The sequence below is a fragment of the Stylophora pistillata genome, chromosome 7 (assembly GCF_964205215.1).
Source record: "Stylophora pistillata chromosome 7, jaStyPist1.2, whole genome shotgun sequence".
Taxonomy (NCBI): Eukaryota; Metazoa; Cnidaria; class Anthozoa; order Scleractinia; family Pocilloporidae; genus Stylophora; species Stylophora pistillata.
In genome coordinates this window covers 14,542,316-14,554,713 of record NC_142525.1, presented here as the reverse complement: position 1 = coordinate 14,554,713, position 12,398 = coordinate 14,542,316, and positions in this window count along the sequence as shown.

The following is a 12,398-nucleotide window of genomic DNA, read 5'->3' as shown; positions in this document are numbered from 1 at the left end:
TATTGTTCATCATATGTACACGTATCATTATCTAGGTTAGGACTTCTGGAGATTTAAAGGGAGAAGTAAACCAAAGGAATGATAAACCTGCAGCAGGTACGTGTGGTCTTACGCTGTACCTTTCAAACCCTTAATGAATAAAAAGTGAGATAAATGACTGCAATCACTGAGGTCAAAACGAAAAGTAAGTAACAAGTTCATGGAGGTGTATTTGAGAACATGGCAAAAATGGCTCGATTATTTTGTTTCTTGGGCACCAATTTACAGCACTTCTGAAGAAAATTTTCAGAACAAAAAGTCAGTCATCTGATGTCAACCATCTGTAGATTCTGTTCTTCAGCAGGTCTCATTTATACAGTGGACCTTGCCATACCAATGACTACGCTGTGATGACAAGTTCCTTTTTAGCTAGAGCTGTGATGTCCATTTACATGTACATGCAGTTTGACCAATAAATTAGTAAAGTTTAATAATGACAACAGGTGACAACTGTGTTGGTTACTATAAAATATAATCATGAAATCCTTAGACCTTGGCAGGCACAACAGCAACAGGTAGTTAAAAAAGTATGGCGTTATTAGAGCAAACATGATCCTGAAAGTTCAGCCTAATTCTGATTTCAATTTTATTGGCTGATTGCAGCTATTTCTTTACAAATGTCAGAATGCAAGTGTTATATTCATTAAAAGAGAAATTTCTTGTACAAGGCATTCACAAGAGAGACAATTGGCAAATGAGAGCAAAATGATCCAGGAAAACAAGCTTACACAGATCAAGTCAAGACTTTGCTGACAATATTTCTGGCCCTCAAGGGAATTAACACTGAGAAATAGAAAAGCTGAAGAAATTTTGTCTCAGAAAATTTCACTTTTCTGCTTTTGACACATTGTATTATCCTTGTGATATAGGTACTAAGCTTCAGCACATGCATGTAATAAGAAAAACATATTGTGTACCTGTCAAGGTCATATACCTGTAAGGTATACTACCTTAAATTCACTGTTTTATGAGGGCCTTCGTTTACATTATATCAAATAATTAGTTCTTCAAAAATATAGCAATATGTTGCTAAATTTTTTTGAATTAGGTACTTCTTACAAAACAATTATGTTAACACTTTCCAAAACCTAGGATAGATATGGTTAAGAAGTCTATCCTATGAGCACTGTACTCTGGAACAGGCTTGGCAACAAAGAGAGAATGAAAAGCTTGTTTATTAATTAAGAAAAAATTACGTTTTAATTTATTACTATTTAATGTGGCTAGAATCTCCAATTTCTTTTTTTTTTTTTCACATAATGTATTTGTATTTTTACTTACAAATGTAATTTCCCTTTACTTTTTACTTCTGAGGCTTCACTTAGACCCAATCACATCAGCTACACTGTAACTTTATTGTGTATAAATAAATGCTTTAATTGTTAAGTATTATCATCATAACAGTAATAATAATGGAAACTTTATATGTGTTTTTAAATGTACAATTGTAAATCTCACTACGTATAGGCAATTTACAAATGTTGCTTGAGTTTGGCTTATTCAACACACAAAAATCAAAATCACATCAAAGTCTGGGTTGTCCCAATTCCTATTTCTACAACAAAAGACGTAATATGTTGCTCTAATAGCTATATTTATAATTTTCTTGATTATGTAAAGTTGCTGCTTTATGTCAATGCCTATGTCATTCATCATGTCTAAGAACGTAGAGCATTCATCTGAGAAAACTACAAGGGAGCTCATGGAGAGATTTACAAATTTCAAACATCTGAAAGTTTTACTCATTTCGTTAATCTCTTATGTGGAACATTACTTAATATGGGTACCACATTTATTTCTTTCATTAATTTCTTGTGATTGTTTTGGTTGATTCTGAGGTCGATAAATTTTTGTTGTTATTGTTATTATCTTTTTCGAAACTGGCCATTTTGTCTTATCCATCATAGCGATGGACTCATCTCGTGAAAAAAAAAACCTTTTGATGTCTTTTGTTATCGATTTGTTCGCAGCAATTCCAAAATCCTTGTACACTTTGAATCAACTTGAAGGATTTGTACTTGTCTGTCGATATAATTTGGCTTTCTTGAACCCTGTGCGTATGTAAATCAGTGTCTAAACTGAAAATTGGTGTTTTATTCCTACATTTAAGCGCTTTAGGTTTCAGTCAAATTCCAGATCACGTTCATCGGAAAGGCATCATTTTGAGATTACCGAATCGCGCCGAGAATCCTATAATAAACTAAGGTCAGTATAGATGTTGTGGTCTGTTTAATTTCGATTAATTTGTGTTCACCAAGCTCTCGATACCTTCTCCATTATTTTAAGGTTGAAATGGTAAATTGGCCACTGTAATGATTACAAAAGCTGACGTTTCGATCGTTAGCCCTTCGTCGGAGCGAAAGACGAAGGGCTAACGCTCGAAACGTCAGCTTTTGTAATCATTACGGTGGCCAATTTACCATTTCAAATTATTTCGTTACTCCCACCGACGCAGCCCTAAACAGTTTCTTTCGAAACTATCAACCTTTATTCATTATTTTAAGGGCCCATTTCCAACCGAGATGCCTTGCGCGCCCGGATCATTTTTCTTATATGAAAAATACGCTATTTTCCTCGTAGTTGCGGAATCGCTTTGATATCTTCTTCCATCTTACTAATTAGGGCTTTCAAAGTTTCATCTTGAATCATGTGGTAACAACAAACTATCGTAGTATCCATACCAGTAAATAGTTTTTAATTCTTACATGTATGGCGGTGAAAAACGTCATTTGAGAAGTTGATGCCGCCGAAGAAGCGGTCTAGAGGAAGGCCGAGTCTGCCCGGCTCGGCAATGGTTATTCGACTTCGAGAGTCTGTGTATGATTTATGGAGGGCAAGGAAAACAACCATGGGTTCCGGTAACACCACAGACAGTGCTTTTGCAGAAATGTTATTGCATTGTTCCTACGATGGAAGTAGAGACTCCGGGGAGATTTTTTCGAGGTGAGAATAATTGTTTGACTGATTTTTACTTGAGATCCTGAGATATGTATGTAAGCGATCTCATTTGTACAGGTCATTATTCTATAATTGAAATGCGTAAAGTAAATCAGTTTTGGCCAATATTGGTTATTTGTTTATATTTTATTTAGAGTTGAAGCCTAACAATCTCCTTCAAAGTCAGGTAAGCTTTCTACAAGTTTTATACACAGACTCAATTTATGATTTTTCAGTCTCAAATATTTAGCTGCAAATGTGTTTACTGTGTTCTTCACCAAATCTTTGTTTTTCCTTTTAATAGTGTTTGTGAATGACTATCAGAGTTCGCCATTTAACAATAGCGCGATCTCAAAACAAAAACAAACGACTGCAAAGGATCTCGGATGGAAATGGGCCTTTAAATTAAAGGAGAACCTAGCGAAAAGTACATTTTCAAGAAAACAGTGCTTAAATATTTTTTTAAGAAAATAACATCCGTCCGCCCCTTCAACGCCTTTCCCTTTCAACTTTGCGCAATACACTGGACTCGAACTGGACAAAACAATTCAGGATCGGTTCATATAATAACTTTTGAAAATAAGCACCGATTATGTGTGGAACTAGCTTACAGTCGAGGCTCATGCGGGGGAGTCTCGTTAAAAATGTTTGCATGTGAAAAGATTTTCCCGCATGAGCCTCGACTGCAGGCTAGTTCCATTTGAATACCATGAATATGAAAATTGTCGCACATTAACAGTCCTTGAACTATTTTCTACATTGACATATATTCTGTGAAGTAATCGGCAATCGATCGGCAAGCAAAGAATTCGGCCCTGGTATACGGAAAATTCATCGGGAAAGACGCTTTTCAAAGGTTCATCCCGTAACTGTACATGTCGTAAAAAAATGAGCTTTTTCGATCCTTTGGTGGTACTTTGACTGTTTCTAGCAAATGCACCGCTTACCGCTCAACTAGCTTTAACGTGTTAAAGAACCTTTTTTTCTTGTCGCGGATAATGTTTCTAAATGGTTTTTACTCTGTGTGTGGGACAAATCCATTAGAACTGCGCTTCTGTTTGTAGAAAGGATTGTTTTAAATCTCCCATTTCAAAGGGGATTAATTGATTTACTAATGAATGAAAAATGTAAAACATTGCGCAAGCATGGCGAATATTTGGTGCGAAAACCTGTTGGTCGCGTGTACTTTTCCGCCTTTAGTTTATGGTCTTAATGTGAACACTATAAATTCCCATTTGTAAATTTTCTTGTCATTGATGTTGCCATTTTTAATGGAAAAAGGGTAGATTATTCCAAAGTTACTATCATACATAACCCGATCCTAAATTGTTTTGTCCAGTGACGGTATTATTATGGCTTTATGATTTAGGCTTTAGAGTTGAGTTTTATGGTTGTGCTGTAAAAGGAACTACATTTGTATTGATTTCGTTTTCGAAAGGGTTTTTTGAAGTGCTGATTTTATGACAAGAGGGAAAACCGCATAACCCGCAGAAACACCTGCCGGAGAAAGGGGAGAACTAACGACAAACTCAACCCACATTGACGCCGAGTTCGGGAGTCGAACACGGGACACATCGGGGGAACATGAGTGCTCTCGCCACTACACCCTCCCCTGCTACCTATTTTGATCGAGTTTTTCAGTGAAGTAATATTTATCTGTATATATATTCTCTTAGGTTCAAGCTAACTGAATACTACAAACCAGTTCGTGAAAAATCGTTTCAAGTCACTCAAGCTGGAGAAAGTAAGACTTTTATGCGTACATGTTTCCGTAGCACAATATAGTTTTGTGGGCTAACCATAAGTATGCGCTAGTTCTTGGAATTAAATGACAATTGAATAGAGATTCCTTACGGTCAAATTAAAGTACCCTTCTGATGTTTTTTGCTCGGTTGTTTCAGGACGACAGATCGTCCTTTTACTGAAATTTCATGCGTATACATTGTATTCGGCGTTCAATATTGTATTTATTGTATTGGGACTCATTGTCCCAGTATACACATTTTTGTATTTCTTTACAAGTAGATATTCAGTCGATGATATTATTACTGACATTGCTTGTTGCACTGAAAAAAATATTAAATCCAATTTAAGGCACGTTTTTTTGAGATATTCAGAGCATTTGTACAAAAAAAAAAAATAAATGAAAAAAATTGAACGAGAGTATACAAACGCTGAGCCCTTGATAAAACTGTCATCTTTTGTCTATTTATACGCTCAGGTGTTTGACATTGACCACTATAGGGGAGCCGCGAGATTTTCATTTCGTGAGGCAATGTCTTTATTGGACAAACTAGTGGAATTCTTAATGATGTAAGGCGAACAAACCAGGCAGAGGACCAGTCGAACAGCAACTCAAGGTCCCGACAAAGTGTTGTCATACACAACAAGAAGATCAATGGAGATGATACATGGCAGCCTAACGCGACTGCAGAATTTTCTCTCTGAGTTAGTGCTGAAGACCTTCTAGCACAAATTCGATTGTCTGCGCTGGTCACCCTTATGGTTGAAAATTTTTTTCGCTCATGAGACAAGAGGATCCCATGCCTACTCAACTCGAGTACGGAATTAGACGCACAGCCTGTGTAAGGGAACTGGAGAAGAGAATGTATCGTGGGCATTTCCACTACTTCACCGGGCCCAAAAGCTATTATCCGGACAAAATATTGGATTCTCCTCCTCCTCCCAAGCCATCCATATCCCTAATCGAAGATCAAATGGAGAAACTATCCCTTAGCGACACAAACGAGTTAAGGGAATTCGCTTCGTCTTTCGGGAAGAGTGTTCGACAACATACTGTCAGAGACAAAAGCAAAGAAGATACTGGTCAATTGCCGTATGCAATACCGTTCTCATTGCAACAGCGTGAGCCAGGTTCAAATGTTACAACAAATACTCTGCTACAGGGTGACACTTGACAAGTACTTTGTCAGTAGTCCGTCCTTCATTGTGAAATTTTGTTCAAAGCAGGAGAAGTTGTCGCTGTGAAACACGGTCGACGAAGGGAGAAATGGGGTTTTTTCTTGGCTCTCCTTGTAAAGGATCTCTTAGTCGAGGACAGAACTGCAAATGAACTGCAGGTTACCGAAAATGTAATGGATATTATGTGGCTGGACCATAGCGAAACTGAGGACATGTTCCTGTTCAAAGAAGCGTACGAAGACCACAAAAGTTCGCCCTATTTCATTGTGGACCGTGTTTGTGTCGCTATCACCTCTAACGAAAATGATTCAAAATGCTATCAACTTTCGCAAGAAGAAGTTGATAGAATTGAAAGGATTCTTTAAGGTGGAAACAACAGTGACATCGAGTCCGACGAGGAAACTAGAGAAAGCGAAGTTGCTTCCGCATCCAGGGATGACCATCCCAGACGTGTAGCTTGTAATACGAGATCTGGACGCACTGCAACACGTTTGAGCATAAATTAAGTTAACACTTTGCTTAACGCAACACACATATTCATTGGTATAAGTATTCTAGGACCTGAAAGTTACTTCTTTCGTTGTGTTATTTTTAAAAGCTTGATGTAATTTTGAGAAAGTTGAGTGACAATTTTTCCACATCGGAAAGAATCAGTAAAACGTGGTTCTCGGGTATTTACCACCAAATCTACCAAGAATTCGCGCTATTATATTGTTGAATAACTATGTTGTTTTGATCTTAAATGCGTTATCAATTAAAATTCCAGTGTTTTTTAGGTTACGTTATAGAGACGAAAGACTCAATCCGATGATCGAAAATAAGAATATCAAACATTATGATGCTTAGATATCTACCAATAATTTTCGCAAAGTAAATAGGACTATGGAAAAAGGTATGTGTCGAACGCCATCGTAAGAGCTTTCCGTCGTCACTGCTTAAAGTCCCTATAGTGTAGATGTTTAGTGTACATTTTTGTTTAGTGTACAGTATGTGAAAATAAATGTCACACCTATAAGGCTGATATCTAAATAAACCTCAGGCTGGAGTTAAGTAAATAAATACGGTAATTAGATTGAACATGACGCTGACGGTTTTAAATCATATTTTAATTGAAGTGAAATCATCTATTTCACAATAAGGCGAATTAGAAACTGCCTAAAGAAACTCCAATACGGAATAATGAATAACGAGAAAAATTTAAAAATGAATAGTGAAAAACCTCGAAAAAAATTAAAGGAATAATGAATAAGTGAGATCCAATTATACCGCTTCCACCCCCGATAAAATCGTACAATAAATATGACAGACTGAACGAAATCAAGCCGTTAGTTAACGGCTTAATTTCGTTCAGTTTGTACCTAGTCTGCAGACTGCAGACTAAGTACAAAATGCAGACCGCAGACTGCAGACTGCAGACTAAGTACGAAACGAAGACTGTTTTCTCGTCAAGGTATTGTCACGCAATCGCCCATCCAAAGTCATCATCTTCCACTGAAATTCAGGAAAACATGTTTTTATATATCTTGTTTATATATCTTATTATTTTCGGTCGCAATCAATGAACTTCTTCGGGGGAAGTGAAAGAAAAAATTCACACAGAAAACACATATAAAAACAAGAATCTGATTAAAATTCAAGATACGTGCCACTTTTTCTTGTTGGCAAGAGTCAAGTGTGAAATTTTTCTTTCTTCCCTACCATTTAACTCTTGAGGGTGGGGGGTGGGTGATTTTGAAAAAAAATTTTCTGCAAGCGCTTGTTGGAAGAAAAAAAATGCATGCAGCCCAAATGTAACAGAAGAAAAGGGCATTTAGAACGAAAAAAAATTTCCTGCGCAGCAGATTGCTAGAAAAAATTTCTTGATGACCAGAAATCACCCCCCCACTCCTCAAAAGTTAAATGGTCGGCCCCTAAAGAAGGCCCCTTGACTGCGACCGAAAATAATAAGATATATAAACAAGACGCTGATTAAATATTCAAGATACGTGCCACTTTTTCTTCTTGGCAAGAGTCAAGAGTGAATATACTCCTTGGGGAGCAACGTCCCGTCGCCTTGGCTTAAGAAACGAGTGTTTGTAACAAGACTACAGCACACATGACTTTTGCCACAAGCCGCTCTATTTCAACTGAGTATCGTTAGCATGGCTTCCTGGCGCCGAACAAGAGTGAATCTTTTTTGGTATGGATTTTGGATTTTTTAATGTTTTTGGTACATTTCAAGAGGGCGAAAAACACCGAACAAAAGCATGTTTTCCTAAATTTCAGTGAAAGACGATGACTTTGGATCGGCGATTGCGTGACAATACATTAAGGAAAAAACAGTCTGCGTTTTGTACTTAGTCTGCAGTCTGCATTTTGTACCTTGTCTGCAGTCTGCAGACTAGGTACAAAACGTTTAGCGCATGCGTAGGAATACTAGATATAACGTTTAGCGCATGCGTAAACGTTATTCAGCTCTGTCTCGTCAACATCGTCTATCAGTCAAACCTTGCGCGTACTCTTAAGACTGCAATCAGGTAGGCCAGCGGATTCTCTTTACAAGCCAATGACAATTCCCAAAATATCTACGTGATCATACCCGTGATTGGAAACAAAGAAAATTCCACTTGGCGCTCATCTTTGAATGTACTTTTCATCCGTTGATCGCTCGTGCATTAAGTTATTTCTTTTCTCGACTGTTTTGCTTAATATGACATCTCAAAAGATGTATTTTACCGTTGTTCAATGGAAGAACGAGAATAGTGTGAGTGTTGTATTAGTGAAAACAAGTCGTTGGCGCCGTGAAGTTAAAAGAAGGGAAAAAGTAACAGTGTTATCGACTGGCCGATACAAGGGTCGAGCGGCCATTTATAAAGCTACGGATTCTGAAAGTTCGTGGTCTGTACAAATTGCGATATTTGGTGCGTGATCAAACCTGAGAATCGAATCGGTCACATGCATGCCACAGTTTCTTAAGCTTACGCTTTACAATGAAATAGATCTATCAGTAGGCTAAAGGTTTCAGGATTGTTTATGTCGCGTTTTGAAATTGGCAAGCTGCGAACCCAGCAGAAAAAGACAAACAGATACTTAGTCTGCAGTTAGGGATAACTTCATTGCAATTAATTATTACAGTTACAACAAGAATTTAATTTCAAAAAATCAATTATTTAACTGTAATTAAGCCCTTCACGCCCAAGAGGGTTCAGTCAAAATTGAGACGAAATCTCTCAATTTCAATTTGCAGAATCAACAAAAACGAACAACATAGCATGAAGATGCTGCTTGACAGCTTACATTTGAATTTTAACACACTAGAGTTTTATCCAAAGTAGTTACAACCACATTAAATTAAGTCAAAGCCTGACTCAGGGAGGAAAAGATAAAATCTTATTTGTATCATCATCCCAAATTAAATGACTTCTTTCAAGACTATTTTTTGACTGATAGTATTAATTGCAATAAACATAACCCAAGTTATTGCATTTCATGAAAAAGAATCAACAGATTTCATTCACAATTTTTGTCAAACCAAATTTACCGATTCACTGGGACTATTTTAAATGAATAGCTGTAATTGAGGATAATTTTTACGAAGGTTTCAAGAAAAGAAAAAGAAATTTCATCCTAATATTACTACATGCTGATGTTAATATACAAAGGCAAACAATTAACATGTAAACCTAAGTTAAGCATGTAAATAAATTTCATTGACTACTTGAATTTATAGTTGGGAGTTAATGCATGTATTTATTTGATATTAGTTGCCTTGAAGCATTCTTAAAATTCCCAGCAATTCTTAAACATTCCTAGAAATTCCTAAAAAATTCCTTGGAATTTCCAGCGAGTTTTAAGATTCACAGTAACTTCAGGGAAGTCATCGGTGCTCTGAGTTGGAATTCTTAGGAATTCCAAGTCCTGTTGGCTTATGAACGTGGAATTTTTGGGAATTTCTAGGTTTTTTCTGGAGTTTCTAGGCTTTTTGGGAATTCCCGGTCTGAATTACCGTGAAAATTCACAACTCTTATTCCAAGTAATTCTTAAGAATTCCTAGGAATCCCTAGGATAATCCTAGGAATTCCTAGGAATTCCAAGATCCATTCCGCAAGGGTTAAACGGCTTAACTTCGTTCAGTCTGTTATATTTACTGTACGATTTTAGGCCGTTAACTAACGGCTTAATTTCGTTCAGTCCGTTATATTTATTGGGAGATCTTAGGCCGTTAACTAACGACTTAATTTCGTTCAGTGCGTTATATTTATTGGGAGATTTTAAGCCGTTTGTTAATGGATTAAAATCGTACAATATATAAAATGAGTTAGCGACCTAAAATCTCTCAATATACAGACCGAGATAGTCGTTTAATAAGCCGTTATCTGATCGCCCATTGTGTCATGCACAAATTTAGTAACATTAATTCCAATTAATGATATGAATTCTCCGCGAGGATTAACGAAGTTTTTTTCGCTGAGAAACTTTAACACTAAAAATGACGTATGCGGATAACAATATTTTAAAGTTGAGGTGTGTCTCTCTAGAAGTCAGCAACACTTTTAATCTTACCTAGGACTTGCACTTGAATTGCTCGTTTCCAAGTATCAAGATTGGAATCCACTAACTCGCAGCTAAATTCTCCATTAGCCTTATCGTCCGCAACAGTCACTGCAGAGATAGACAGAGAAACTTTTCCTATAGTTGAGCTTACGCTGAGCCGTCTCGGAAAATTATCACCAACTGGACCAGCTAAACCATCTGAGTTAATTTTGACTAGGCGAATATTTTTTAATCTTATTCCACCAAGATCTAGACCTAACGTCAGACTGTAGCTCCAGTTCAGTGTAGCAGGTTTCCCTTCATAAACCAGTACAATGAAAACAGGGAGCACGTCAGCTGGATTCGATGTAGTCCTAACAGGAGCAGGTTCATACCACGTGACACTTCCACCATCTGAAGGAGAAATAAATTATTTTAAATTGTAGTTATGATACTACGATTCATGCTTACGATTTCAGCGAAACAAGATTGGCTTTCCTCTGATTTTGAATTAAAACACCGTATACATTCTAAAAGGTTCAACAATCTGCTGCTGTCAATATGAAATTATTCTAAATGAAGCCTTACAATGATCCGAGTTCTGATACGAAAGAAGGAAAGTAGACAATAAAGATATGAGAACAAATGTAGGTTAATTGCGATACCTGTGAGTTGAGGTATGAGTGAAATCCATATAAAGATAAATTTCAAATGACGAATCATTTTAGGAATATCCTTCGTGCCTAAAGATGAGTAAACCACATGGAAAAATAATCGCTACAAATAAACGACGAAGAAGGTAGCGAGGACAGAAATAAAACGAGAACTGATTGGCTATTGAGTAATGACGATGTTTTAGATGGAGGTTCTGATTGGTTTAAGAATGTGTGGGTAAAATCTGGAATGGAAAGGACTAACACGCCCGATTGATAAGTTGTTTTAAAAACGGCCCAGAACCTAACGAAGCCTTTCAATCTAAATATGCAAAATTACTTTATGAAATAGAAAAATTATGTCTAGAAATTTTCCGTTTTTGAAGGATTAGGATTGAGATGACGAGCCCTTAGTTGTAGCCTACTCGAGAAGAAATATTTCGATTCCCGCTTCTTTCAGTTTCTCCGTCTCCTTTCGAATCATAAAATAATTTATAGTTGTAATTATTCTCAGAGCAGAACCTGAGGGATCAAAATGGGCGAAAAGCGGAAGTAAAGCCGGGGAAATACCTAGCGTTTTTATTCACCGATTGCGTCGAACTTGACCGACGTAATCGGCGTATAAAAATTCCGATATCTGTCATGACAAATTCGCCGATCGCAGCGATCGACGAAACTCGCTATCATCCCACCGTACACATAGCGACTTTCGCCAATTGCCTCGATCGGCTTGTAAAGTCGCTGTGTGTGTCGCTGACTTAAGTCTTTGTTCGAAGACTTCCGGTATTGATACTGTCAACTTTACTTTTTGTTATGTTTAAGGAGGTTTGAAGGCGTTTTAGGAAATTCACTTTTAGACTTCCTGTTTATGCTCGCGTTGATCATTGTCTGGATCGCGAGAATCAAAGCTTTTCTCGAGGAAGCAACCTGCAGGTCTGTTTGAAAATATTGTTCAGTTCCTAAGTTATCAGCATTTTTATCTTTACGCAGTGCTGAGAACTTTTCTCCTGTTCTTTCTAGAATTCTCCCAACCCTAGGGGTGTCTACATGAGGCTGCTGTGTCAAGTAAAAAAAGTTCCCTGTTGCTCTAACATATTTCTAAAATATAAGAATGGACAAAGAAATTAAAAAAGATTACCCTGTATCAAGAAATGGTTCACTGATCTCGATGAACTTTTCGTATTAGCATCATGCAGAGGTCCCTTTGTTACTGAAAGTACGAAAGGACTTCAATCGAAACTGGTTGGAAAACCTCGGGATTAAAATGAATGGGGGCGTTGTGAGCCTCACAACTTCCCAATACATTTTGATGCCAGCTTATCGATATCAGCAAAA